We start from the raw sequence: 27060 nt of genomic DNA, 5'->3' as shown, positions 1-27060 counted from the left end.
TTCTCCCCCACCTTCTCTTCTGCCTACCTTTCCAGCAAGGAGGAAAAAATACAAATGAAAGAAGCCAAAGGAGAAGGGAAGAGTAAATACGGGTGGGTTACAAAGGTCTTCCTGCACGGACAAGGTCTCTGCTCTGCGCCTCCCAGCGCCGCTGCTTACCAAACATAGCCAGGGCCCCACGAAACCTCGGCCCGGCACGGAGCAGTAAGACGAGCTCCCTTCCCTCTTGATTTGGCCTGCCTAAAAATAGCGGAGGGTAAAAAAAGGCAGAGTCAGGACCCCGCAGGCCCAGTAGTCAATGGGCTGAGGGGCGCGATTGAACTCCAAATCCCGCTCGGCGGCCTCCAGCTGGGAGGCTATTTTTTGCCGTGGGTGACTAAATATGGGCAGGGAGGGAAGAGCACGAGAAGGGGCCGCTCGCCCGGCCGCGCGTGTTTCGGATGCTTCGCTGGGTATATAAGCACTGCAAAGGTGGACTCGCTTCCTGACCAGCTCTGCCCCCCTCCGCAGCCCCCCGGGTGCGTGTGTGCGCACCCCTCCCGACAGCCTGACCCCCGAGTCCGAGGCTGACCCCTTGGGGGGGCCAGGAGGGGACATGGAGGAGGGGGGGGGGGGGGAAGACGACTTGTGCAGGCGCAGCCCCTTTTTTTTTTCGCATCCAGGTGTGCTGCAATCCGGGCGGCCAAGGTGGCTTCTCCTTAACTCCCTCCTCGCCCGCCGCCGCTGCCAGCGCTCCCCGGAGCCTCGCTCCCCTCCCTTCGCTCAGCCTCCGCTGCTCAGCCTCCGCTGCTCAGCCTCCCCTGCTCAGCCTCCCCTGCTCAGCCTCCCCTGCTCAGCCTCCCCTGCTCAGCCTCCACCACTCAGCCTCCCCTGCTCAGCCTCCGCCGCTCAGCCTCCGCTGCCTGCCGCCGTCCTCCCCCACCCGCCGAGCCGCGCTGCAGCAGCGGGGACGGAGTTGGTGTAGTGGTGCTGGGCGGAGGGGGTGAGGTAAGGGTGGATGTTTGGGGGGGGGGGGGGGGGGGTTGGAAGGTTTTGCCTGGTGATTTTTTTTTTTAATTTTTTCCTTTTTTTTTTTTTTTTTTTTTTTTTGCCTCCAAGTGAGGACTAATACCATCACTGGGCCTGCTCTCTTTTTTCCCTTCCTGCATTAGAGATTGGCTATAAGGAGAAGGCTGACGGCTGCAGCATGAAGCGCATTATTACCTTGTGATTCCATGACCCTCCTCTATGCATCCCTAACTCTCAAAAGCTGATTCAGCTTTCAGCTAGTGCTCTGGTGAGTCCTCTGCTGCAACAGAAGCTCCTAACTGGTATGTCTCTCTTTTTTTTTTTTTTTCCCCTCTTCTGCTCCCTGTCTTTCCCTTTAACCACACCAGCTCAGCTCTTTTTTAAACACTTTTCTGGCCGATGCAGGACCGAGTGCCGGTGCAACTTACCCAGGGACTTAAATGTCTGCTTTTGCATCCGGCAGATGTGTGTGTGTGTGCTGCGTGTGTGTGTCTGTGCGGGGATGTGCCGGCTGGGTTTAATCGGTGGATGGGTTAGCAGACCTTCCCCCCCACCTTTTCTTTTTTTTCGTGTTGTTCTGCTGTGGCATACTCCGCATTTAAAAAAAAAAAAAAAAAAAAAAGCAACAAACTGCAGAGCAAGCAGTGCACTAGAATAATCTGAACTGAAATGTTAGAACTTTGGCATGCAACCGTTCTGCAAGGTTAAACCGGCCTTTAAATGCCTAATTCAGATCCAGGCTGGCTAATGACACCTAGGGGGATTGGGGCTTTATTTATTTATTTGCACCAAACTAGCGGCTATGAGCTAATACCAGCCAGAGCAAAAGGGTGAAATGTGGTTAAACTTAGCCTAACTTGCAATGATCTCAATGCCGTGGTGATTAACTGTTCAAATGCCGAGAAAAGAGCATTAATTGCAGGCGCATGGCTTGGGGACGGTCGGAAAGGAAATGTGAGGAGGAGAAGTTAGGTTTTCCTGCCAGGGGTTTGAAATTCAGGTTACACTTCATACAGCAATCGGCTGTTATTGCTCCTGCAGCTAAGAGTTGGCTATGGTCATTATATTTTATATGATAGCGGTGATACCTAGTCGCATATATATATATGCATCAGTGTTGTGTGAGGGATGCTGTGCTCTATACCCGCATGCACACAAATTCAGATATGTTTTATAGCATGCATATGTATATTTTACATGGCTTTATCCAGAGATATCTAAATGCTGTCTATAAGCAGGTGTAACATTCGATCCAAATGCAATGCACCTCCCGTCCGTGGTTAGAGTAGTGCTATGTGCATATGTCCGTGCCAGGGAGTGTACACTCAGCTGTCGTGTGCAATGGTGTAGGCAGAAACCTGTGAGCTGGGCTGTGGATTTAACTGCCTGTTTCTCTGGAGCAGGAGGTTGTGCCTGCCTCCCTGAAGGGCCGAGGCCAGCCCAGCCCCTACCCTGTGCCTCTGCCGTGGCCCCGCTGGCCTCTCCCTGCCCCGTGCCCAGCCCCAAATCCAGGCTGCCTCCAGGTCCCGAAGTTTTGTGCTGCATGGCCGCAGCCCGACTGTGCCACCGGGACCTGGGGAGCACCCCGAGGCTGGGGCAGAGGAGGGAGCTGGTGTGCAGCCCCCTGCTTTCCATCCCTCCCACCACCCCGCTCCCCCTCCACCCAGCACCTCAGGCTCTTCCCTTCGCTTTTATTCGCTCCTTGGCCTCTGCACTGTCCACATTTCCTTGCGTTTTTTTTTTCTCCCACCACAACCACAATTTTATTGCGTTTCTTTTTTTCTGCTCCGAGCAAGCACCGGAGCTCAGTACGCCGAGGTGGGCTGAGGATGTCGGGTGCTGCTCGCCCACCACCGCTTCCTCCTGGTGTTAGTGCAGGACGTGGACCACAAAGTGCCCCTGGCCTCACTATTAAAAGCACCGTCACGCCGCTTGCCTGCTCCTCCACCAAAAGGGACAACCCTTGGGCAAATCGTGACCAAATTTAAACCCAGGTCTGCTCCTGAGGAAGCAGACAGATGAGCGTTGCAGCCGTGGTTGTGCCATGGCCTTCAGCGTTAGCAGGGAGCTGGCAGGCCTCGTTGCAGCTCTCACCCCGAGTGAGAGGGAGCTGGGCAGCCGCTGTCCCACACGTCTGTGGAAGTTTGGGACTGCTCAGGACAGCCTGTGTCGGGTGGATTTGAGGAACAGCTTGGGGATGAGTTGTAAATGTTTAATGGCCCAACGTGTCAAGCGGCTGCCCCGCGCCGTGCACCCGGCGTGCTCTTGTCTGTCTCTGAGGGCAACTCAACCCCGCGGAGTGTCTTGGCTGTGCAAACCCCGCCTGCACATGGGGTTTTGTGCTCTTTTTTTTTTTTTTTTTTGAATCTTAAGTGCCCAGACTTTCCCTCACGCTCCTCAGTTCTCCCTTCACTTTAATTTCTCTGCAGTCATGCATTACCATGGTGCCACAGCTCCATCTCTCTTTCCCTTGCTCCAAAGTGAAGGTGGAAATTTGCCTCAAAATTAGACAAATACTGATGGTCGAAAGGGCCAGCAGCCCTGCGGAAGGGCACTGCCCAGAGCCAGGACCAGGCACTTGCCCGAGCCGGTGCACGGTGCACAGCACTGGGGGGCTCACACCCCGGCACTGCGGGGCTTTGCAGCCCGCTGGCCGTGGAAGTCGATGGGAACAGGGAAATATTTACTCCCCGGCTCGCAGCGATATTTTACAAAGCAGTGGAAAAGCATCGATACAATTAGGTATTCCAAAGTGCTTACTTTGCCACTCGCTAAGTTTACTTAAACCCTCTTTAAAGGCTTCATTAGGAGCCTGGGAGAAACGGCAAAATTCATTAGCGCCGAGGCGGGCGTTGTGCGTTTGCCTGCAAATTGCTATCGAGCGGCAGCGGCGGGGCGAGGGGCGCAGGTGAGCGCCCACCCGCCGTGCCGTGCGGTGCTGTGCGGTGCTGAGCGAGCAGCCAGCGCCCGCCGTGACCTCCGCCGCCGAAATCCTGCCCGCAGCGGCCGCCTATTCAGCTCGGCCCGCGGTCGCAGCCACATTGTTCGGGAGCTTTAAAGCTCAGCGTGGCGGCTGGCCGAGGGCAGAGCGAGTGGGAGCCCGGGGCCGCGCGCGGGGACGAGCCCCCCAGGGGACAGGGGCACACGCGGACGCGCATCCCGCGGGGAGAACTCGGAAAGTCCTCGGCCTAAGCTGCCGGCACCTGGCTTCGGCTGCTATTTAGTTTGCATCTCTGCAGGTGTCTTCTTCCCCCCCAAATCCTCAGCTGGCTGGATGACTTGTGAAAAGCGATTTTTTTTTTTTTTTAATTTTGCTTTTTAAATACCCTGAACTCTCCCAAAGGCGTTTTGGGGGTTGCTTATCTGCAAGGTAGTGTCTCGCTCACGGTGACCAGCAGAGGAAAAATCATTGGATTCACTAGGTAAGACGCTTTCTTCTTCCTATGCTTTAATCTCTACTTACTGATGGAAGCAATTGCTTGTCTGTAGCAGATGAGTTTTCTTGCTCTGGCAGACAGAGCAGGTCCTTCCTGGTGGTGCTTTGTATATCAGCAGCCAGACACTGGATTCGGGCTTTCTGAAAGCAAATTGGCTTTTTGTTTCTAAATTGCAGGGTGGAGGCAATGGGGAAATAATATTTATTTAACTTCCCCCAGCATGCCTTTGTCTAAAATGATATACATGTATATATATGTATACACACAAAGGAAATTCCTTCTGCTAAAGCACATTTTTGCTTTCTTTAATTGCTGAAAGTTTGCAATTTCAGCTGGAACACCCTCTTTGACAGTGGGCTGGGAGCTGGGCTCCCCCTCTGTGCCATTTCCGTGACAAAGAGCCCCCGGCAGGGCAGCTGGCCACGCCGCCGGCACTTTCTGCCCGGTGCATAGCCCCCAGCCACAAAAACCAGAAACCTGCTGAGGATGAAGCTGGGATCACCAGCAAATAGCATGAGCAGGGGAGCAAGGATGTGTGCGTGTGTGTGTGTGTGTTCAAACTGTGCCATAACTCACTCCCGGGATGTAAATTGTCCATCAGCGCTATTTTCTCCCGTGAACATATAAATGCGCATATTGAAACTACCTGCTTGAGAGACATACTTCTTTATATGCCCATATGAACCTGGCAATCTATGGAATGTAAAGAAGTATGTATTTCAGGTGGGGACCCTTCTCGGAGGAGCGGTGTGTTGACCCCGTGCGAAGGGGGGAGAAAGACAGAGAGATTTTTTATTTATTTATTTATTTATTTTAAATGCCTGACATGGCAGACTGGCTGGGGAGTCAATTGATGATCTTGTTCCAGTGCGTGTATTGTTCTGTCACTTTGCCTGTGTCAGCAGGTGGAAATGCTCATCAGGACATTAAATATTCAATATGCTGACTGCGGCATGGGCTTTGAAAGGCAATGCCAGAGGAAGGCTGGCCGTCCACTCCTGGTTTTCAACAGGGATGCAGGCAGGTCCCTCCTTTTTGCTGCTCCCCCCCCCCAGCCCATTTTTCCCCCCAGCTAAGGCTAGGTAATAAACAGAGCTGCCTGATCATTAAATCTAGGGAAAATAAAAGGAGGTGGAACGGGGGAGAAGAAGAAAGAGAAAAAGGATACAAGAGTTGTGACTTAGATGTGCAGTATTTTGGCTTCATGTGTTTGAATCTTTCCTGTGTTAAAACTTTTTGTGCTTAAAACTGAAGGGAAGGCAATCTTCTGTGTCTGTGTGCCGGCAACACACTGCTTAGAAACAGCCCTGAGTGACTAGGTCACAACTAGAGGCACAGGAGCACTTTGAACAGATGCCTATTATTTTCCTAAAGGAAAATAATAAAATTAGCTCCATGGATTTGGGAAGCTTTTGCTGCCTTTTGGTTTTCCTTTTTAACTGTTTGCATCGTGAAATATCTGGTTACACTTCCAGGATCCAACAAGAATGAGGCAAGGTGATAAAAACGGGTTTGATACTCTAGGTGAACAAGTTTAACTTTCTGACTGGGTAGGAGGCAAGTAAAGCTTTGAGCCCCAGTCTTCCTCGTGCTTCTGAAATCCCCTTTCAGACAAACTCCTGCAGCTTCGGCACCGAACTTCCCCGTCCCACCTGCTCGCGAGCGAACTGAGCTTATCTCCACAACCCCGCCAAGCAGCCAAGGGCACGGTAACGTTCTGCTTTTGAGTGAATTCCCCGCACTTTCAGCACATCTCTCTTGGCAAAAGCGCTCCTCGGGCCCTTACCAAGCCTTGATCCGCCGCTATTCATGGCGAGCGCCGCTGTCACTTGTTACACGTGTGCCAAAGGGGATTTCACTGGAAGCAGGCGCTCATGAATAGCGGGTTAGAAAAGGCAGGCTGGGCTCTCATGGAGATTTCCTCTGTACATTATTCAGTGGGATTTAATAGTAGTGGTTTTCTGTTTTTTTTTTTTTTTTAATACAAATACTGCAGTTGATGGATGCGCGCAGAGTGTTCAGCCCCTGCCCGGGAGCAGAGGAACCTTTCTTTGCTTTGCCAGTGGGCTTTGGGAAGGGACAGTTTGGACATCATCCTCTGGGCCTTGGGGACGGTCTCTTACATCCCTGGGTCACCTGAGGATGGGTCCTGGCCACTGAGGGCATCCTGCCTTATTCTGAGGCCGTATTTCAATAAAAAGGGTGTGGATGCTGGGACATGAGCAGAGGCCAGGCAGCAGAGCGCTGATGCCCAAGCCTGGCTGCAGTTTCGCTCCCTTGTAAATCACCGCCGGTAGCTTGAGTCACTGGGTGGGAAATTAGGATGGTCTTCACCAGTCTGGCCATGATACAAAATTCCCTCCTTTCTCTCCTGACCCTTTACCCCACGTCTTCACCCTTTCCTTTTCCTTCCTTCTTTCCTTTCTGTCCTTTTTTTTCCTTCCTTCTTTCCTTTCCATCCTTCTTTCCTTGTCTTTTGCTTACTTGCTTGCTTTCCGTTTTCTCTTTATTTCTTGCTTACTTTCTGCCTTTTTCTTTTTTCTCTTTCCTTCTTTCCTTCTTTACTTCTTCCCTCCTTTCCTTCCTTCCTTGTTCTTTCTCCCATTCCCTTCTTCTCTATTCTTGCTTTTCTTCCCTTTCTCTCTTTCCTCAGTGCAGGTGTCACTAAGCCTCCTCCACCACTGTGCATTTCTCTACCGAAGGTGCTCACGCTCTGATTTACAGCAGATACCTGCATTCCTAATGCAATTTTTATCTCCTTCCCACCTCTGAATTAATATGCTTGTTAATCACACGGAATTGCTAACTTTAGGAAGTCACTAAGTGCTCAGATTTATTTTTTATGTAAATATTTTCCAAGCCGTAATTCCGAGTGCTCTCTCACAGCGCGGGAGCGCGGGATGGAGGTTTGGGGGTGCAGGATGCGTCCCGAGGCCTTGTCCTCTCTCGGGTGATGTCAAAAAGTAAATGGGAATGTAAAAAGTAAATGGGAATGCCATGGCAGCCCTTTTGCCAGTAGCATCGGTGGAAGCAGATGAGGGCTTTGGCCCTTCAGCAACCAGTTTGCGCAGTTCTTGCGCTTAGTGGCAGCTCCTTCTCTCTTTTTTCCCTCTTTGGATTAAAATTGGGACCATCCCTCTGCGCTAGGTCCTCTCTATTTCTCAGCTATGATTAAGCTTCTTCTCCTCCGTGCTTCATACAAGGGGCCGCGGTGCCGAGGCGAGGCGGGATGCGCAGCTACGCCCAACCGCCCTGCACAGCGCGCGCTGAGCAGTGCCGCCCGCGGGAGCAGGAGCGCTGGGGATTGTAAAAGCCATAAATCCAGTGGACCAAATTAGTTAAATTTTCCTATTCTATGCCTCACAAAACCCAGCCGTTCTCGAGATGGATTTTCCTCATGTAAGCGGAACTAGCGGCAGGTAGAAAATGGGCATTTTGCACACCCACATGGGAGTGCGGGGATGAATTCGTGCCATGCGGTTTTCCCCAACATTTTTTTTCTTTTTTAGTTTTGTGCGTTTGTTTATGTTGATGATCTATTATTGCTCTTGTTACTATTACTTAGTATTGGAAGACAGGTGGTCCAATAAATTCCAGCACCCTCTTTTGAAAAAAAAAAAAGGGGGGGAGTATGTTTGCAATTCAAGTTTAATAGTGCATTCATCAAGAGCAATAAAGCATTTTATTGCACGAGTATTTCAAGGGATGTGCTGGCCCTGGTAAAAGCATTAGTAAAGGGGTGCATCAGCAATCTCATTTAAAACTGTCGACCCAACGTGAAAAATGTTGCGTTGAAGAATAAACTGCTATTAAGCATGATTAGATTGACCTGCAGGACAGATATTTTAGCTGCTGCAGCACAAGTCGATCAAAGTGAGCATCGCTTAGATTGCAAAAAAAAAAAATATTTTAATGCCCTAAATTAAAAATGAAAGAGCCTCGGAATATTTAGGACCAGAGAGTGACTTTGGGGGTGAGATTTGTGTGTTTGATTCGAAGCGGTTCGGAAAGGTGGGGAAAGGGGGGAACCGTATTAATTGCTGCCCCTTTAGCATACATTGAAAGTATGTTACTCGGATCAACCAATCAAAAAAGAAATTGTGCTGACTCAGCACTCGGGCTAGTCTGCACGTCCGATTGCAGAAGAGATCAGCACTGCACTGCAGTATCTTTCCCTGCCTTTGACACCAGCCTAGCTGGGCAGGGCTTCCCTTGTGCTTCCCAGGACTGGGGTAGGCCAAGAAGAAGAGCGGGCCCTGAAGAGAGGAGGAGAGAGTCAAGGTTGCACGAGCCTTGAGCTGCTACGAGGCTTTTTAGTCAGTAAGCGAGATCTTCCATGCTGGGTTTGCCCTGCCAGATGCAAGCGGCGTGCATTGCTTGGGAATATATCTATTTTTAAAGAGTTTCACCACATCTTGCACTTAGCAGTGGCTGTGGGCGAGGGGGTGGTGTGTTCCTGTGTTCCTCGCAGGAGAAATATCCTCGCTCTGGAGCTGGCATCCCTCCCCTGAAAGCCTGGGGCTGATTTCAGCGCTGCGCTCGCAATTCCCTCCCAGCGAAGACACTGGGTTTAGCGCTTGCTGCTGAAGTTGCTCTTGACCTCAACCGTGTGTGCAGCGCTGCTGCAAGGTGCTTCCCTGTCGGGACGCAGGGGTCGCGGCAGGAGCAGCCTCATGCTCGTGGGGCTTGCCTGCAGCCCCTCAGCTCCTCTGCCTCCCTTTCCCCCAGGAGAAGCGTGGCTGCTCGCTGGAGAGGTGTTGAAGCCGTTGCTTGCACCACGGGGGTAAGGCTGGAGAAGGCCGAGGCAGGCTGTTGCAACTACCCAAGGACAAGCTTGTTCTGGGTGTGTAACGGCCAAAATGCAAAGTCCTGTCCAGCCTCCAAGTCGGCCGCCTCCGCCTGCCGCCCTGTGATGCTCCCAAAGCATTTTTTCCTGTGCTGTTTAACCAGCGTCAGCATGCATCCCTGCTTCTAGCTTGTATTTCTTGCATAAAGGTCCATGTGGAGGAACAGAGGGCAACTGCGGGTAGCTGTGTGCACAGGTGGAAGGCTGGCAGAGGGCAGACACGGTTCTGAACAAGGGGGAACTTAATAGCTGAAGGTTTAGCAGTTGGAGCAGTTGCTGGTGGTGCTCAGGGGGCCAGCTGGGTGCTGGGTTCGGGGGAAGCAGGGTGAGTGACAACTTGAACAGATGCAGGCTTTTTCCTTTTTTTCCCCCCCCCCCCCCCCTTTTTTTTTTTTTTTTTTCCCCTTTCTTCTTTTCATGAAGCACAGCACCCTGCCTGTAAATGCCTCGCCATGCCCAGATATGGCCTGCTCCGGGACGGGCACCGCTAGCTAAAAAAGCCGCGGGCAGAGCGATGAGCCCGGGGACGGGGAGCAGCTGGTATAAATAAATAGTGCTCATTCTCAGCTGCCCTCCTGCCGGCCGGATTAGGTGGCATCTGGGCAGCCAGGAGGCGCAGGGCTCGTGACCGCCGACCGCAGAAGTCCCCAAGCAGCTGTAAGGGCAGGAGCCGCTCCTGCACAGCCCTTACATAGGCACGTCGCCCCTGGCATTTGGGGAGTCGGATAAAGCTCCCGCAGCAGGAATCCGGTGACCTAAGAGCAGTCGAGAATAAAGTTCACCGCAGCAGCCGGGGCAGAGCTTCCAATCTGGGAAGCGACCCGAGGCTGGAGGCAGGATCTGGCCTTCTGCTTTTTAACCTGTTGCACGCACGCAAAGCCTGCGGGGACGGAGAAAGTGGAGGCGAGATGTTGAGCGGAGTGGCTGAGATGAAGAGCTTCAAGCCCCTCTCTCGGACGCAGCGGGTTAATTTGCTGTCAGAGAGATTATTGGAATCTGATTTAATACTTGTGTTTACTTCGGGTCAACAAATTAAAAAAAAAAAAAAAAAAGGAAAAACAAGTCTTAATAATTCAAGGCACCGGCTTGATGGAAGCTAATAGGAAATAATGAATCTCCTGCAGTGGTTTCCCTCCCAGGCTTGCAGGGAGCATGCAGCTGGTGCACATCCTGCTCACCTGGCTGCAGCAGAGCCGTGCCTGGGTGCGAGGCTGGCCACACGTGCAGCCAGAGGCTGCAGCAGGCAGCCAGCTCCGGTGGCAGCGGTGGGAAAGGACGGCCTTCTGCTCGAAGGAAACTCATCATCTGGCTTATTTGAAGTGACAAGATGAAGCAGGGAATGGGGATGGGTTGGTTGAGTGGGGGAGATCGCCGTGCAGGCGGCAGCTGGAGGGGACGTTGTGAAATATGTGTAGTGGGGGATTTGGGTTCAAAAGCAGGGGGTGACGCTGCAAAGTGGGGTCCCCGATGGGCGGGGGATTGGAGGCAGGGGCAGCCCATGGAGCAGGCAGGGTGAGAGGGGGAGCACGGTGCTGAGCACGGTGCTGAGCATGGTGCTGTCTGCTTCCATCGCCAGCACTTGTCACATGAGCAAAGGCTGTGGCAGAGTACCTCGGGGTCTGTCCCAAAGCGACTGCGGTCCAGGCAGGGGATGTCTCGAGCCTTTGGGAGGGCTGGCAGATGCGGCATGCTCTCGCGGGGTGAAATGGCATTTATTTACTGGGGAATGGCTTCACCATTAATTTAACACAGGGGCTTTGTCCCCCCCCTTCCTCGCTGTGTCAGGGCTCTGATGCACTGCGAGCTGCACCAGCTTGCGTTCTTTAAATTAAGCTAGCTTTGTCCTAAAGCCTTGTCTCTGGGATAATAAGGCGCACACACATACGCACCCGCAAAAATCCATTGTGCCATTTTTGCAAAGAACAGCAAAAGTTGCCTGTGTGCCTTCCCCTCTCTGTCCTCCACGCTCATTTGGCCTATTTGAAGCTGAATTTATTCCTGGGAAGGTCCCCATCAATTTGCTTTGCTCTTTTGTTGACAAGTTTATTAAAAACCCGGGCAACTACATATTAAACTTTTATCAGTGTCGAGGAAGAATATGTCCTTTGAGCGGCCACAAAAGTTATGGATTGGGTCTGAACATTTCTTGTTCCACCGGCCGGCTGAGTCAGCGTAACAAATAAAAGCTGCCACCTCTTTTTTTTTTCTCCCCTTTCTTGAGAGACAGTTCCCTTACCGGTGTAAGTAACGGTGGCAATAATGCAGGAAGGTTTCAGGCCTGGGTAAACAGGAGCTTTTTTTCTTTGCTCCCATCAGTCCTTATTGCTGATTTGAATTATTAACCTAAAACCAGAATAAAATAAGAGCCCTGGGGATGGTTATTGCTTCTTAGCTCAGAGCCAACAGTTTGTGTAAAATAACTGATACTTTACAGATGTTTATAGGAAAAAATAGCCCTGGAAATTAATAACATTTGTTGTACCAGGAGCGATGTGAGTGGCTTTACGCTTCCATACTCTGCAAGGGCATGAGGGATTTGGAGCGCTGGCCCACGGCGACGCTCGCCTGGGGATGTGCCTTTGCATGATACGGGATTGTCGCTCTTCTTTAGTCGTAAGATTAAACCGGGAGAAGGCCAATGTGTTGCAGGAAAGATGTTAAAAATAAAGCATTAGCATCGCATAACCTAGTTCCTGTTTTGCCTCGCGACTGAGCTTTTACGAGTTGAAAGAAGCCTGCAAAATAATTGGAGAGAAGGGTTTTGAACTGCCAGAGCAGCAGACAGGCAGGAGAAAAGTGAACTGAGCTGCAGTTCTTAACCTCCGCCGGATAAATAAATAAATATCTGTCCCCAAACAACATATTTCTTGGCCTGTCACCGTGTCCAAGGATTTTTTAGTTCTTAAACAGGTTTGCTGGCATAATTTGTCAAGTACAACAGGGAGGTTTTTGTGTGACAGAGGATCATTTTTCACCACGCACGCTGGGGCACCGAAGCAGTCCTGCAGGCTCTGAGCAGCTCCATAATTAGATAACAGTTAACATACGTGTATTAGAGGGATCATCATTCATGCTATAGGATACAGCGGGGCCCGCCACCGCCAATACCGCTCCGTGCCGAAAGCAGGCAGGGAGCGGTCTGGACAAATACGTCTTACTCCAGGAGTTTATCTGCATCACCATTTGCTCCAATTATAACTAATTGGACACATATTGCATTTTCATAGCGTCTAATTTTCTATTGATTTTAACGGGACTGCTGGTGTTTTGTACTATTAAGTGGTATCTCGTAGCCGTTGCTGTTTAAAAATGCTGAGTGCACTCCCCTGTATGGAATTATGCAGTCAGCAGATGTTTTAAAACCTATTTAATTGTTCGGTCCATAAAATGCACAAACTGTATTAGGGAACGGCTTTGTTCTCTTTGAGCATATGAGTTTGGAAATCCAAACTGAAAACTGTTTCTGCCCATGGTTTCAGGAGAGGAGGTTCCCCATGGGCTGCTCAGAGCCCTGCTCGGAGCCACGCAGCCTCCGAGGGCACCTCAGCCCCGGCTTGGGCTTTGCAGCTCCCTCCAGGAATGGGTGCTCTGCATTTCGTGGTCTGCATATGAATAAGGACCTTTATCTACAAGGCCAAAATTTGGATTAAGACAGAGTTGTTCATATTGAGAGCCAGGGTTTTGATAAGGTCACTTTTGGTCTCCTGTACGAGTAAGGACTCAGCTGGTAATTGGTAGGGTTTGGGGCTTTATTCTCTGTCAGAGATATTGCTGTCTGCCTTGGCAATACATCCAAATAAAACCGGACTATCAAATTAGCCATTGCATTTCAGCAAATACCCTGTGAAGCAGGATGAAAGCGATAGTCTTCTGTTCAGCATCATTTAAAGAAGAAAAGATTTAAACGAGATATTCAGTGGAGGAATGGAGAGGCGGCCTGGAAAAAGCTTTTCCAGCAGCGCACATTTGATCGTTACAAGCATGGAGGAGACTTGAACGCTTTGGACATTGGTATTAAAGGTAGATAGGGAAGGTAAAAGGTGATGGGATTTGTGTTTTGGGGCAGCAGAGTTGCCCAGGGTGTCTGGGGGCTGCCGTCAGCCTGCTGCCTTCGCCAGCCATTAGCAGGAACCGCATCGTGTCTGTGGGAGACAGGTGAGTTCACAGAGGTGTATAAACTAAATAGACACTTTATTAAGTTCAGGTAATAGTTTTGAAAGACTGAGTGGCTACTGCACTGTCAGCAACTACTTTAGTGCCCAAAGGAACTGAGTGCTTTTTAATTAAGTCAAATAAAATCCAAGCAGAAGACTCCGCAGCCTTGTCTGGAGCATACTTTTTGGGTTGAATACCTATAATTTTAGAAATGTTAATAAAACACAGTCCACTTTTTCCCTGTAATAATATAAATTAAATTAATATTTGATGTCTGTAAGAAGAAGGATAAAAGCAATGAGGTTGTATTTTCTGGCTTACAAATGGCACAGTGTGCAGAATACAGCAACTATGGCATTGATTTAAACATCCTTGCAAAGACACCATGCAATAAAGTTGAATCATCTGCAGTACAGGTACGGGTGTTTGGGGAAAAAATAGCCAAATGAGAGAGTAGACATTTTCCTGTATTATCAAAAGCCACTTCATTTGGGGAAATTTCCTCAGATTTAGTAACATTTGGATGGAAATCAAATAACACATTAACTTGAGGAAAGGGGGAAAAAAAAACCTTCCAAAGCTAATTACAAAGGGAATGTGCACTTCATTAAGATAAAGCTGTAGGAAATCAATGTTCTGTATTGTTGTTTTTTCCTTTTGATTGGATTTTAGCATGATAAATTGTTAATGCATTTGATCTAAAAATGATTTGTTTATTCAGATGAAGAGCAACAGTACTTTGTCTCATTTGGCCTTTTAGCTTGTAATGATAATGGCTTCAAGAGATGTTCATTTCTCAAAAGGGTATCGGACTGGAATAGGCAGGAGATTTCTGGACTCAGAAGGATGGGCCCTATGCAAGGGTTCCTTGTAGGCTAATTCTATTGCATGTCGAATCTTCTGCTTCATTAGGAATATTGACAAATGCTGATAAATTCTTTGGCTTTTCTGTGCTGTCTATATAAAATGTCTTTATTAGAATATTGAAGCTAAAGCGGAAAGGTCTTCAATATATCATGTCCTTTTATGTTGCCTACTTCTGATCCCACTTGCCGGGGCAGTGGTTTGCTAATGCAGGGATTTTGTCCTTCCTCAGGACTGTAATCACGATCGGCAAAGCTGGCACCTTGGCCAAAGCAAAACAGGGGCACTGTGCAGGGGCTGACAGAGACAGAAGAGAGACGAACAGGTTCATTTTATTATTTTGGTTTGGATTTGCCTCTGAGGCATGTTCCCATGTCTCCCCACTGCCGTCCTGCACTGAGCTGGGGCTGTTCCCAGCTGGGGCTGTGCTGGTCTTGCAGGCAGGGCTCAGAGCAGGGTCCTGACGAGGGTGGTACCAGCACCCAGTCCTGGCCCTGGGGACAGAGCAGCCAGAAAGGACCTTTTCAGTGTGAGACCCAACTCCAAGCATGCCAGGCTGGATGTGGATGACCTTCAGACAGCAAACCTAAATTTGGCGGTGCTTGAACTTGGGACATGGCCTCAGTGGAAAGGGAGACTGACACCAAAACCTTTCCTGGCTGTGTCAGGGGGTGAGCACAGCCTCGTGGGAGAGATGAGCAGCTTCAGCACAGCTCAGACCTTTGAACATCCTTAGCAAAGCCCCTGCAATTCATCTTGCTGCACTGCTGGCCATGCCCGGGCTGGTCCGCACGGAGGCTGCGAGCCCTCTCATGCTGCAGCCCTCGGCAGCTGATGGTGTAGGATGCTCGTCCTGAGTTGCTGGGAATGCCTCACCACCAGAGACATCATTAGTTGTGATTAATGGCGTACAGAAGAGAAAAACTAATTTTCTAAAAAGGAAAACCTCACTCATAACTCACTGCAGAGAATTCAAACAAAACGTTACAGAATGCCCACGTGTGCTCGCAGTGATTATAAATGTGTTACGGGGCACTCACTCCCTGAAGCAAAGCCAGGGGAATGGGGCAGCACCCATCTCCGGCAGAAGATACTCACTGTAATCCCCTCACTGCCCAAAAAATTGATGGGACAGAGACAAAGCAAGGACATTTGGAGAGCTGAGCATGCTTCAGGTTTGCAATGCTGATGCTTGGGCAGCTTGCTAGCCCAAAATCCATGTGCCAGTCAGGGTTTAGCTTGCAGGCTCAATGCAGCATTGGTCATCAATGGCACTTCCACCTCCCCCCAATCACCGGCAAATAATTACTTTCCTCTGCCTCCTATAACTCACCAAAGGACGAATTTAATACTTCCAGGTCTTCACTGTCTAAGTTTCCATTTAGTTCCTTGGCTTGATTGTCTCTTGAAAAGGTACCTAGAGATAACTCGACTAAATTAATTGTAGAGCTCTTTAAAAAAAAGCTGTTCTCTCTCTCTTTCTCTCTGTCTCTCTCTCCATTTATTCATAGGCAGCCTAGAGTAACGGGGCTGGGCAGTTAAGTGATCCGCAGTACTTACTGTTACAATGCAAAGCCCACGTTTCTTGGGCAGAGATAATGCTGGCCCACTTGCAATATTTCTGCGTGCAGTGGTTTGCAGCGCAGGTGCCTTTTCCCAGTGTCATCTTGCAGCGTGGTGGGCTGTGAGAAAGAGGGGGGGAAAGTCACCTTTGCCTCGTGATGCATATAAATTCTTTAAATAGGTTATGCACATGGCAACGTGCAATAGCTGTGCGTGGCGCTAGGTGAAGAAGGAAAGGCCTGACTTTATTGGCTCCCGCTGCAGAAATGATCAGAGCTGCTGCGATTTTAAAATGTGATTTACCAACTTGTTTGGAGCAGTGTGGTGCTCATGTGGCGGGGCTCACAACCAGAGCCATTGCACCAGTACCTCAGGCTGAGATGCAGCGGGGTCACTCCATTTCCTTCTCCATCCCATCCCTTCCTGTTGGTTGCTGCTGGTGGCACAGCCCTTGCTTGTGTCAAGCAGATCTTAAAGCCACAAAAAACATTGATTTTAAGGGCAGATGAGAAAACACCGGGGGTTGTAGGGCAAGGAGGCTAACCTGAGCCGCTCCACTGCGGTGGCTCTGCCGTAGCAGGGGATGCTCTGTGCTGGACCTGCTGCTGCTGGCACGTGCCTCTTGAGTCACCCCAACACAGGGCACAGAGGAGGACAGCAGATGATAAAGCTCTGAAAGCAAGGAGGCAGGAGGTGATAATTAAAGTACCTGGATTAAAACAGTAGCCTTTACTTACGTCGTGATGTGGTAGCAATGCAGCTTCAAAACAGAGCCAAATAGAAATTAGAAATGCTACAGGCTGGTGGTCACTGCTGCAGGCTATTCAAGCACTGTTAAAACTGCCTCTTTAATTCAGACCAGCTCTTCATCCATAGCTGCTAAGAAGCTTACATAAATCCTGATTGCCTGAAAGTGAAGCCATTTGAACCAGTGCAGCATCAGGCAGCGAGTTCAGAAGAGGTCCCGGCGGCTGTGAAGGAAAAGACCCCGAGGAGTTCCCCTCTTTGCTTTGCAGACCGCAATGCCAAATGCTTTGCTAAAGCTGGTAAAATGGAACCAAATCAACTGTTCAATGGATTTGGTCCCCTTCAACCAGCTGTAGCTGTGCATTGATCTCTCAGACGCACCTCGGAGGTTGGACCGGACCAAGACAACCCAGGTAGCAGAAGACAAATGGGCATGCAGGTGCTGCCGATAAGGAGATGATGATGATGACTGGTATCTGCAGATCTATCACCCGGGCTCTAAACTGGTGGGCTGAGCCTGAGTCATTATGTGGTTGCCAGTCAATCCTGCGTAACGGAGACCACTCAAGATTGATAATCTCTATCGTCCTCCTCTATTGATCCCCGCTGTGATTCAGGTCTGTGTACTTCAACTGCAAATGCTGTGCGTTTTCACGTGTATTCGCTCACACCCTCCTGGGAGCCCCATGCCTCGGTGTTTCATCTACTGCAATGAAGAATAAACGTTTTGGTCTGAAGTTCCCTCCTTGTGTTTTGTTCCACGCGCTGTCCTGCTCATTTTGTAGGCTCGAGAGAAGAAATGGGAGTAATGCGGCCGCCCCAGCAGGGGATGGGTTGGGAACACCAGCTGCTTCCCAGCTGCCCCAGACCACAACTATCCACAGCCTGCACTGGCCAACTCTGCCTAGTGGCTCAGGAAATAACCACTTTATTCCAGGAAGGGTCCCCAGTATGACTTTGTTGGCTTTATGCTCCTAAAGACCTGTGAGGGTCTGCGGTCTGCTCCTTATAAGCACTAATGTTATGCTAATGGACTTAAAGAAAATCACTCGCTTTCCCGTGTAATAATGATTGGTGGGAAAGTAAGCTGGGCATCATCTTTTGCTAGGTATCGTAAATCTATAGGACTATCACGAGCTATGAATATTGCTGGTATAATGAGCCATTTGGATGCAAAACTCTGATGAGAGTTGGTTCATGTCTTTACACCTGGCCCAAGGTAACCCCTGGTGTTAGGGAAAGCAGAGATTTGTCTCCTTGCGCACCTGGGAAATTTGGGTCACTTCACTCCAGGTCCCTGGTCCTTTACATACCATTTATGTGTTCTTACTAGCACCAAGAGTATTCATGTGTTTTAAGATAAGGACGTATTGGCTTAACGTGCATCTAATATTTATGTCACTGGGTGTTAAAGGCAAAGACATCTCAGAAGCATCAAGTGAAAGCATCACGGGAAGCAGGAAGGAGCATGTGAGCAGCAGTGGCTGAGCAAATGTCACCCTAACGCTGTCAAACCCAAGATCCATACACAAGGAAGGATGGGGATGAAAGCACAAGGGAAAAGGAACCCTAAGCGCAAGTCCCTCATTGCTGGCAGTCTGGGCTATGAGTGATATCAGGACTCCAGAGGAACAGGTTGGGTAGAAACAGATGCTTCCAGCATGCTGGGGTCTGGGTTTCCACAATACCACGCTCCTCCCTCCTGCTCCCGCAGCCTGGGTTATTCTCCCTCATTCCCCAGGGCTGCATCCATTGTAAACAACACTGTTATTAAAATTCCTCCTCGGTAATGATAATTAAGTTACTAAAAGTTGTCAAATGGGGAAGCTGGAGGCACTGCAATTGGAACAAAACCTCAGAATGTAAATGAAAATGTTTTCTCCTGCAAGAAGCGTGGGTGGATAAGGGTCCACCTGCTGCAGTGGCTCGGGGTGATTTGTCTTCCTAACGGGGCTGCCAGGCCCCGGCTGTCGGCACCTACACAGAGCCCAGACACACTTGTTCCTCTACAGGCAACCCTGAAAGCATTTGTTGCCCCCAAAATCCCTTCCCACTGGAAGAGTTCTGGATATGTGTGGGGACAGCAGCTCTCGCAGGGTCGCTTTATACAGGAGTACACGATATTTTATTATCCAGTGCAGTTTTCGTACAAAGATGTCACACTCCAGTGTCTAGACACACTGGCCGCTCTACAAACCTGGGAGCCAAAACTTCACCTTGGGCCATATTTAGGTGTCCCCAGAGCGACCTGATCCCTGAATAGCAGGAATCATCCAGCTCTCCTGAAGCCAGAGGAGAGACGACTATGTGGGGATTGCGAAAGTCAGGCCATGTGGTCTGAGGCTTAAATGTGGATCCCACCTTCAGGCACCCATGCTTGAAAATTTCTGCCAGTAATTTTATTGTTTAATTATACCTTTATGGGACAGGGAATTCAATTCACTTAACGAGGAATTTCTATAACAATACAGCCTATTATGGTCTATTCACGGCAATGTGAGGCCCAAGCAGAAGGCAGCTGGTAGACTCTGGGGGAGTGCTCCAGGGACTGCTAACATATAGGGACAAATCTAAGACCTGGGCCAAAAAATTGCAAGTATCCCTCCCAACAGTTTGTCTTTCGGCTCTGCTCGCTCCCAAATCCCTTCCGGCGCTCTGTTTCAGAGCAAATGGAGCCAGCTCCCTTTCAGCCAGGAGCTGCCCAGGCCATGGATCTGCCCACAGACTGAAAATTGGATCCTCTTCAAGTTGGTTTCCCATAAAGCACAGCTCTGAGCCAAAGTTTTACCCCTGACTTTGAAAAAAAACCAGAATCAGGCCCTGGCTTAGTCACTATAAGCCATAGCCACTTAGAGGCTGCTCTGGTGGCCCACCAGACCCTGCTGGTTTCCTGGAAACCCTATTAGCTCCTCAAACAAGGCGATGCTGAGGACTCTGTCCTTCAAACATTTTGTGCAAATATTAAACAGCAGTGAATAATTAGCAGGAATAATCCTTTTTTCTTGACCTCTTCTGTAGTAAAGACCTTTGTCAGCAAATGCAAATGTTATTTTGAGCAGCAATTCATAATCCAGACCTGCTAAACACATCAGGCTAAATACACCAGTACTTTAATATCTGTAGTATTTGTACAGGACTTTTAAGAGAGATAAAACCAGACACCTTACATGTCCCAAAGACCTGAGAGCATTCATCAGTCAAGTGTAGGAAGAGAAGGTGGCAAAAGAGGCAGTGAAGAAGGGAAGGATAAAACTAAGATGGTAAAAACCAAAGTATATAACCAAATTTATCTACTAATTTGGATTACACTCCCTAGGGCTCTACACATGCATTGTGTGTGTTTTCCAAAAGAACTGTATAGTCCAATTAACACCAAGATGGCTAACAAAAATCGTATTTGCTCTCTTCCCTAGATGTATCGTCCCCACCTTTTTCATTCCAAGAGAGAAAAATGAAATGGTCTCTCCAGCTTGCTCAGCAGCCATGAGCTTTGGACTCTTTCCGTCTGTTTTGGTTGCTGAAGACAAGCAAGGGGTCCAACCCCTCTGACTCTTCCTCTCTGATATCCTAGTTAGCAATGTCCTCTCTGGAAATCCCCAAAAGAAAGGGGTTAGAGACTGTCCCTCTATTTTAGGGTTAGACCCACTTTTACCTTTGATGATCTACAAATGCATCTCTGGGTCCAGCAACCAGATTAGCTGGATTCTGCCCATGGAATTTTACTGTGCACCTCCTTTTCCCTTTTTTTTTTTTTTTTTTTTTTCTGAGAAAAGGAAAAAGAAAGGACAAGCAAACCAACAGGTAGATAATTGTTCTGTGCTGACAGTTTGTCAAACGAAGGAAGCGCAATTTTAGTCAAGAGATCTACGTTACTGCAGCACTTGAGCAGAAGTCTCTTCCTTTACTCCCAGATGGCATTGACATATAGCCTGGAGGGGCTATCAGGATACAAAGCTAAAGATGGTTAAAGACATTAAAAACTGTACAATGTGAGCACCATCTACACCAAGACCATCATCCGGGAGGAAGATTCATCCTGACGTATTGTGCAGAAAGCAAAGTGAGCTGAAAGTATTTTCAAGATGGACAAAAAAAAAAATATATATATATATTCCTACTCCTAACTATGCCTTTTCTACTGGGGCTTTATTGGCTCTTTTAAAACAATGACCAATATATGTAATGATCTGCCTTCCTCTTTCTTTCCGGGTGAATCATAGCTCCTGCAGGGTGTTTATCACTGAGCGTAATGGCTGGCTTGATCCATTCATGTCTGACTCCACTTCCCAGCAAGCTATTGAACGGCTCCTCTTCGTCGCAGGGCCGCCAGCATTTCCCAGGTCCTGCCAGGGCTTCAGTTAAGCTGTATAATAAATATTGCACTCAGAACAAGACTGTAACGGTTGCCACAGGATGGAGGGAATTTGCTTTTCTGCATTTCTTGAGTTTGGTGGTACTTAATGCACTTGCACAGAGAAGGGACTTAATATTCTTGTATTTTTTTTTAATAAGATGCAGAGTTTATACAGTGGGTGCAGCTGGAGGGAAAAAAGAACTGCAAAGAGGGGACTTCACCTGCTGGAAAATATTCTCTACTTCCCCCCAAAGTGGTGAAAATGTCAATAATATTGACGCAATCACTAATTAAAAAGGACTGCCATAATCATGCATATGATAGCCATAGGACATCAGTTTGGATTAAATGTAAGCAGCGAGCTGTGTTGCACATGGTTTTCAAAGGCATAAGGGGCTGGGCTATGGCATCTTCTGTACAGTCCAGAGGGAGCAGCAGAAGGATGCTCTTACACATGGGCTGCTCCTCTGCTGCCCAGCCCCTCTGAGCTGTGCAACTGCTTGCGTGGCCTGAACTCTGTGCAACCATCCTCCCATGGTGAGGAACAGGGCCCAATGAACCCCAAAACCGCAGGAAGGACAAAAAGAGGGACGGTTCTTTGAGCAGGGAGATCTGTCTGTTTCAGAAATAATCAGGGAAAAAAAATAAACAAAAAAGAAAAACCATAACAGTGTCATTTGTGGCATAGCAGTGTGTAACGGCCAGCACTTCCCAAGTCTAAGGGTCCTGACCTCCAAACTATCATTGTAGAAGTTTATGATTTGTATCCATCTTCACTTTAAAGCATAGGATGGAGTGTAAAGCTGTCAATAGAAAAAAAACCTAAAAATATAAAAAATAAAAATAAATAAATAAAAAGGGATTTTAAGAAAGCAAGGGATAGCTGGGAAGTAGCTGTTAACTTACAGCCAGGCAGAAACTTAAACCTCCTAAACCCGGGAGAAAATATTAAATCCGGATCCAGAGCTTCTGCATCGTGGCTCAGGTCCACGGCTGGCAATTGCAGAGGATTTGTCTGGTAAATTCGCTCAGCCTGACTTTGCAGATTCCCTGTGGGTAAATGCCCCCTTGATGCTGGCGGGAGCAGGGCTGCAGAAACACCGGCGCTCGTGGCTGAAGCCTCGCCATCGGTTTGCCAGCAGCGTCACTGCAGCGTTGCTCAAGGCTGCCCTGGGCTCGGCCGGGGCTGCCAGCACCCTTAGGAGGGAGCTGGTGGGTGCCTGGCCCCCTGATTTAGGCAGAATTGGTCACCAGAGCTCTGCTGCTTGCAGTTTTGGGTTCATTTTGCTCTTCTGAATAGGCAGGGAGAGGTTGAAAATGCCCAGGGGGCTGCTGCTGGCATGGATGCTGATGGATGCGATCCCGTCATTTCCCTAGGACAACTTGGTCTCCTGCGAGCGGAGCTGGAGCTGAGCCCGCTGTGACGACCTGGCGTCACGCTGGGGATGCGCCTTTCTCTCGCAGCCGAGGTGGGAATGCCGAAGGCTTCCCAGTAACACATTTTCTTCACTTTAAACCTTTGTTAAATCCAGCAAGCTCTTTGACATTGGAAACTTTTATGTGCTGTGTTAGTAGGTTTTCAAGCATGAACGAATTGATTCATGAGTGGATAAATCTGGTGCATCTTTGAAATGGAAAACCGACGTAATTTTCCATCAGAGATCCGCTAATAAAGCACATTTACTTGGTTAATCCATATTTTTTTTCCTCTGTCCTAAGTGCACAACATAAGGTATAAAAATATCAAATCAATAGCCAAAGAGTATATACAAACGAGTGATCAGAAACCCTGCGTGGGCCACCTTTAGGCTGGCTTCTTGCAGGACTCAGGTTTCTGTTCTTGCTGCCTGAAGCCCGCTCCCAAAGTCGTCCCGAGGCTGCAGCGCTGCAGCTGTCCTTGCAAGTCCCAGGGGACAGCGGGTGCAAAGCCACCTGCATTTGGGTCCTCGTGGCACCAGCACTCCTGCTTTTAGAAGTAGCTAAGTTAAAGGTGTTGGGTTTTTCCACCTTTATGAGTTTATTACAATTATTATATCTATCATTGCAGAAGGAGCTGGGTAGCAGAAAAATGCATAAAAGACAAAGGCACCTTCCAGTTTAGCCTGCCAGGGAATCTGCACAAATTCCCCTTTTTATTCTTCTGTTGGAGTATGGCAGTGTTATTTCAAAGGAAAAGCCTGCACAGCCTTGTCTCTGCAAACACCGCAACCATTGTTCGATCGGCGCAACTCTCTCGTGTGAGCTCATTTACCACGCGGTTGCTTCGCAGGCTGTGGAGAATTGCCTCGTACCTAATAATTCTGCTAATTTGCTTGACTTGCCCAGATTGCAAACGGCCCTGCCCTGAACAAGCAGCTTTCTAAATGAACCCCTAGACGATTTCTTGACAAGAGGGGATAGGAAAGGTGGCTGGCTGGGGAAGTTGAAGCTCACGGCCTTTTTATTTTTGACCTTTGGGCCAGCATTCAGATTTGCTTATTGGGAAAACTGCACTCAAAGTATATTTTCTTCAGGGATTTGCAATACCCTTTTGCTTCTAATTATTCTCACTTGATGTCTTCCATAAATTAGTTAAAGATGCTTCTATTAGGGAGTTCCTGTCCTTTTAATTATCTTGCTAAAGCCTCCTTACTGGTGGCACCAGGACTGCCAGCCCCAAAAAGCTCCTGGCCGGCGGCTGTGGGCAGCAAATTCGGGAGCATACGTGGGTAATACAAACGGCTGAGCAGTCCGGGAAAGAAATGAAAACTGCAGCAAAGGTAAATGTCAGACTATTTAAAGACAATGTTGACTATTGATTTTTTAGAGGAGACTACCTCTTCAAAGGATGGCAAGCGTTCCTTCAGATACAGAGGAGGCAACTTAGACAGAGGGGAGAGAGAGGGAGGTGAGCGAGCAGGGAGGATGGAGATTTTCCCAGAGAGAAAAATGAAGCCTTTATGAAGCCTTTGGGATTAAAGACGTGGCTTAGTTCTTTCACAAAAATCCACCCTTCAACCCACTTAAGCACCGTGCCTTTCCCAAGAAACAAAGGGCAGAGAGGTGCTGGGAAGCACTGATGAGCAAAAAAGGAGATAAGCAGCCGAGCACTTGTTTCACTGCAGGTTTCCAGTGAAAAATGAACCTCCGGGCACCCCCAGCGATTTGTTAAGTGGCAAAGCTCACCCAAGCTCCTGATTCTGCCTCCAGCAGAGATGCTCTTTGCTCACTGGAGCAGCTTGGGCTCGGTAAGCAGCGTTCACCGCTCCACCTGCACCTCCGGGCACGTGGGGCAGGACCGAAACCGCTGCAGCTGCTGCTGCGGGCATCCCTGCGTGCGAGGGACAGCTAGCAAGAAGCAAAGCCATCACTATTTCTGTATCTGCAGATAGGAACTTGTGGGAAATTACAAGCAAATTGGCAATTTGGGGTCATCCTTTAGAATGACAGGGTGAGCTTTATTTCAGATGGTTTAAGGGAAAATCAAGCCTTGAATAAAAGCCCTGTGTTTTTTTAAAAAGGAAATACATTATATGTATATAAAACACACACTATATGTATATTAAAAACAAACAAACAATTTTATTGGGAATCTTGAGTGACTCTGTGGAAATAACATTATCATCTTAAGTTACACTGCTGTGTCTCTGAGCCCTGGCACATGCAAACTACCTGGCTCTGTAGTTGAATTTAAATGAAAAGCCTATTACTCATAAATAAAGGGGGCTAGGCTGGTGCAGTAGGTTAAAGTGGAAGGCTTGATCTCTGTTGGAATTTAAAGATTGTAAAATGCCACTTTGAGGCATTATGCAGTTGTGCAGAAACACTTCTTCTGCAGTGCATCTACTTCTGAGAACAGATCTGGCCCTAAGAGCTATTACCATGTGTTTTTAAGGTGCAATCTGTCATCCTGCAAGCTTCCCCGCATGAAAAGCTTCAGGATCCGGTATTGAAAGGGCATCTGCGAGAGCTGCAAATAGCCCTAGGAGTGATCCTGGAACAGCCCTGCTCACAGCAGCAGCTGCTGGTGGGGCAATGCTGAACTTGATGGGCTTTGAAGGGGGCACACGAGGGGAGCAGACCCTCTGTACCCTGCCCTTCCCCTCCACAAATGCTTTTGGGAGCTTCAATTTGAAGATCACGATAGAACTTAAAACCCTTCTGGCAGCCAGCTCAACTTGCAGAAAATCCCAGTTCCTCACAGATCCCGAACACAGTGCAATGCGGTATTACTGCCTGGGGTAACTTTGGGTTTAGATGTATTATTTCAATAAGGAGGTCTTCAGACAGCGTTAAATGACAGATGATATCATTTCTGAATGTGGTGTTCATCTGAATTTTATTTTCTGATGTTTTGACTCATTGACTTGATGTCTCTCTATTATGCACACACCTCTGGAGATGTTGCTGGCAATGATTATGCGTAGCATCAAGTTAGTGAATAAAACCACTCCAGGAACTGCTTTACAGATCACAGTATCGTTTTCTCTGTAATTGTCCCACAAACGGTGGAAGTTATATGGAGGGAGCAGCGTTCTCTGACAGACTGCATATTTTTGCAGCACGCATCAGATCTCACTTTGGCTGCTGAGACTTATTTCTGATGGTTCTTGGGGATTTAACTTTAAGACCAATGTATTTTAGTATCCATATACACTCCACTCTTCATGTCATCCGGCAGCACCGGAGGATGAGCTGTCTCCTTAATATGGATGAGACACCAATTTATCTAAGTTATCACCTCACAATCTCTCATTCATCTCTGCTGTTAAGTGCTGTGTTTCTGACACCCGTACCTAAACTATCAGCAACTTCTCCTTCAATTGAAACCATAAGTAATTTTTGGCTGGAAGTTCTTGTTATGTGTATAATGGCTTCTTCATCTCCCAGCTGGAATTCGATGATCAGGTGACTGAATCAGGCTCTGGACACCTATTATTAAACCCACAGCATCTCATAGACCCACTCAGCACGGTAAATCAAAAGTCAGGGCATCTTTCCACCACCTGAAAATATATGGCCAAATTAACACGTCCCAAGCTCACTTTGAACAGCACTGCAGCCCTGCGTGACGGCCCAGGCATCTGGCTGCCAACTCAGCAAAACTTTCCGCCTTCCTGATGCATTCCCAAACCTGCAAAACTTAGCCCTTCTCCTGATACTCTCTTTATAGAAGGTCCCGCCGGTATTATGTATCAAATAAAGCTCTCATTATTTAGTTGCTGGTTCCTTCGTGCCGTTGCTCTCATTAATCATCCTGTTCTTCAAGCCCGTGCTACAAGCCGTTGGGACTGCCCCGGTGCACACCCCTCAATTAGAGGTTGTGTCCCCTGCCCCTCCAGGCTGGTGGTTTCCGTCCCTCCACGTGCCCTGGGGAACACCTGGGGTCCAGCCCCACATCGCTGGGGGCCTCTTGGATGGAGTCCCAGTGCCAAAAGTTGTCTCCCTGACCTCATCTCGGGGCACCTGGCGATGCTCCCGCTGCAAAGGGCCCTGATTCGTGCCTGTGTTTAGACATGCTGCAAGAATGTGAAAGGGAAAACTCTTTGTTTGTGCCCCTAATCTGTTCAGTTCATCCCCAATGTCCCTTCAAAAATTCTTGCCAAGAAATGAGGACAGGGAATCTGCGCCACCCGCTTCCCCCCTGCTTGGCTTCACCTCCAGGGTCCAGCACAGAGGGTGCCTGGGTGACTCCATGCCCTGAACCCCCCCTCTGGCAGAGCACCCCAGCCCTTGTTTCCCTCCTTTTCTTGCACCATGCAGCAGCACTTCTCCCTGCAGTGTGGGACGTGGGGGGCTTGCCACTTTCTCTGGTTAATATTTTTGGGGATCACGGACATCTTGCTAAAAGCATTGGATCCTAATTCCTTTTGTGCTGAGGATGAAATGCAAAGTGACAGAAGAACAGAGGAGAGCAGACTCCCCTCAGCTGTAAGAACTCACCAAATCCAATGGTTTATTCATTTTAATTACCCTTGGAATTCATATGTATGCATATATATATGTACATGAATTCATATAATGACACATAATTAATTTAGAGTTTGGCATTTCAGAACAGGTAATTAAAATAGTTCATTGTTGATTAATCACTTGCAAAATAAATT

General features: G+C 48.6%; 2 long non-coding RNA genes across 9 annotated transcripts in view; both read left to right on the top strand.

Annotated features, from left to right (window-relative positions):
• Positions 1 to 526: 526 nt before the first annotated feature.
• LOC106040757 (uncharacterized) overlaps positions 527 to 27060 on the top strand; it is a 64402-nt gene continuing 37868 nt past the window's right edge. For 7 of the 8 annotated variants that reach the window (XR_010825248.1, XR_010825241.1, XR_010825246.1 and 4 more), the window contains exons 1-2: positions 527 to 987; positions 1152 to 1310. This is a non-coding gene — a long non-coding RNA (uncharacterized lncRNA). The remainder of the gene's footprint in view (positions 988 to 1151; positions 1311 to 27060) is intronic. The other variant, XR_010825249.1, reaches the window with a different exon arrangement.
• On the top strand, positions 1321 to 21020 carry LOC136786478 (uncharacterized). Its single transcript, XR_010825250.1, has 2 exons — positions 1321 to 4430; positions 20034 to 21020. It is a non-coding gene; the product is annotated as an uncharacterized lncRNA (long non-coding RNA).

The sequence above is a fragment of the Anser cygnoides genome, chromosome 16, assembly GCF_040182565.1.
Source record: "Anser cygnoides isolate HZ-2024a breed goose chromosome 16, Taihu_goose_T2T_genome, whole genome shotgun sequence".
In the NCBI taxonomy this organism is placed as follows: Eukaryota; Metazoa; Chordata; class Aves; order Anseriformes; family Anatidae; genus Anser; species Anser cygnoides.
The sequence above is the reverse complement of the archived record's forward strand: the minus strand, read 5'-3'. Positions and strand labels throughout refer to the sequence as shown.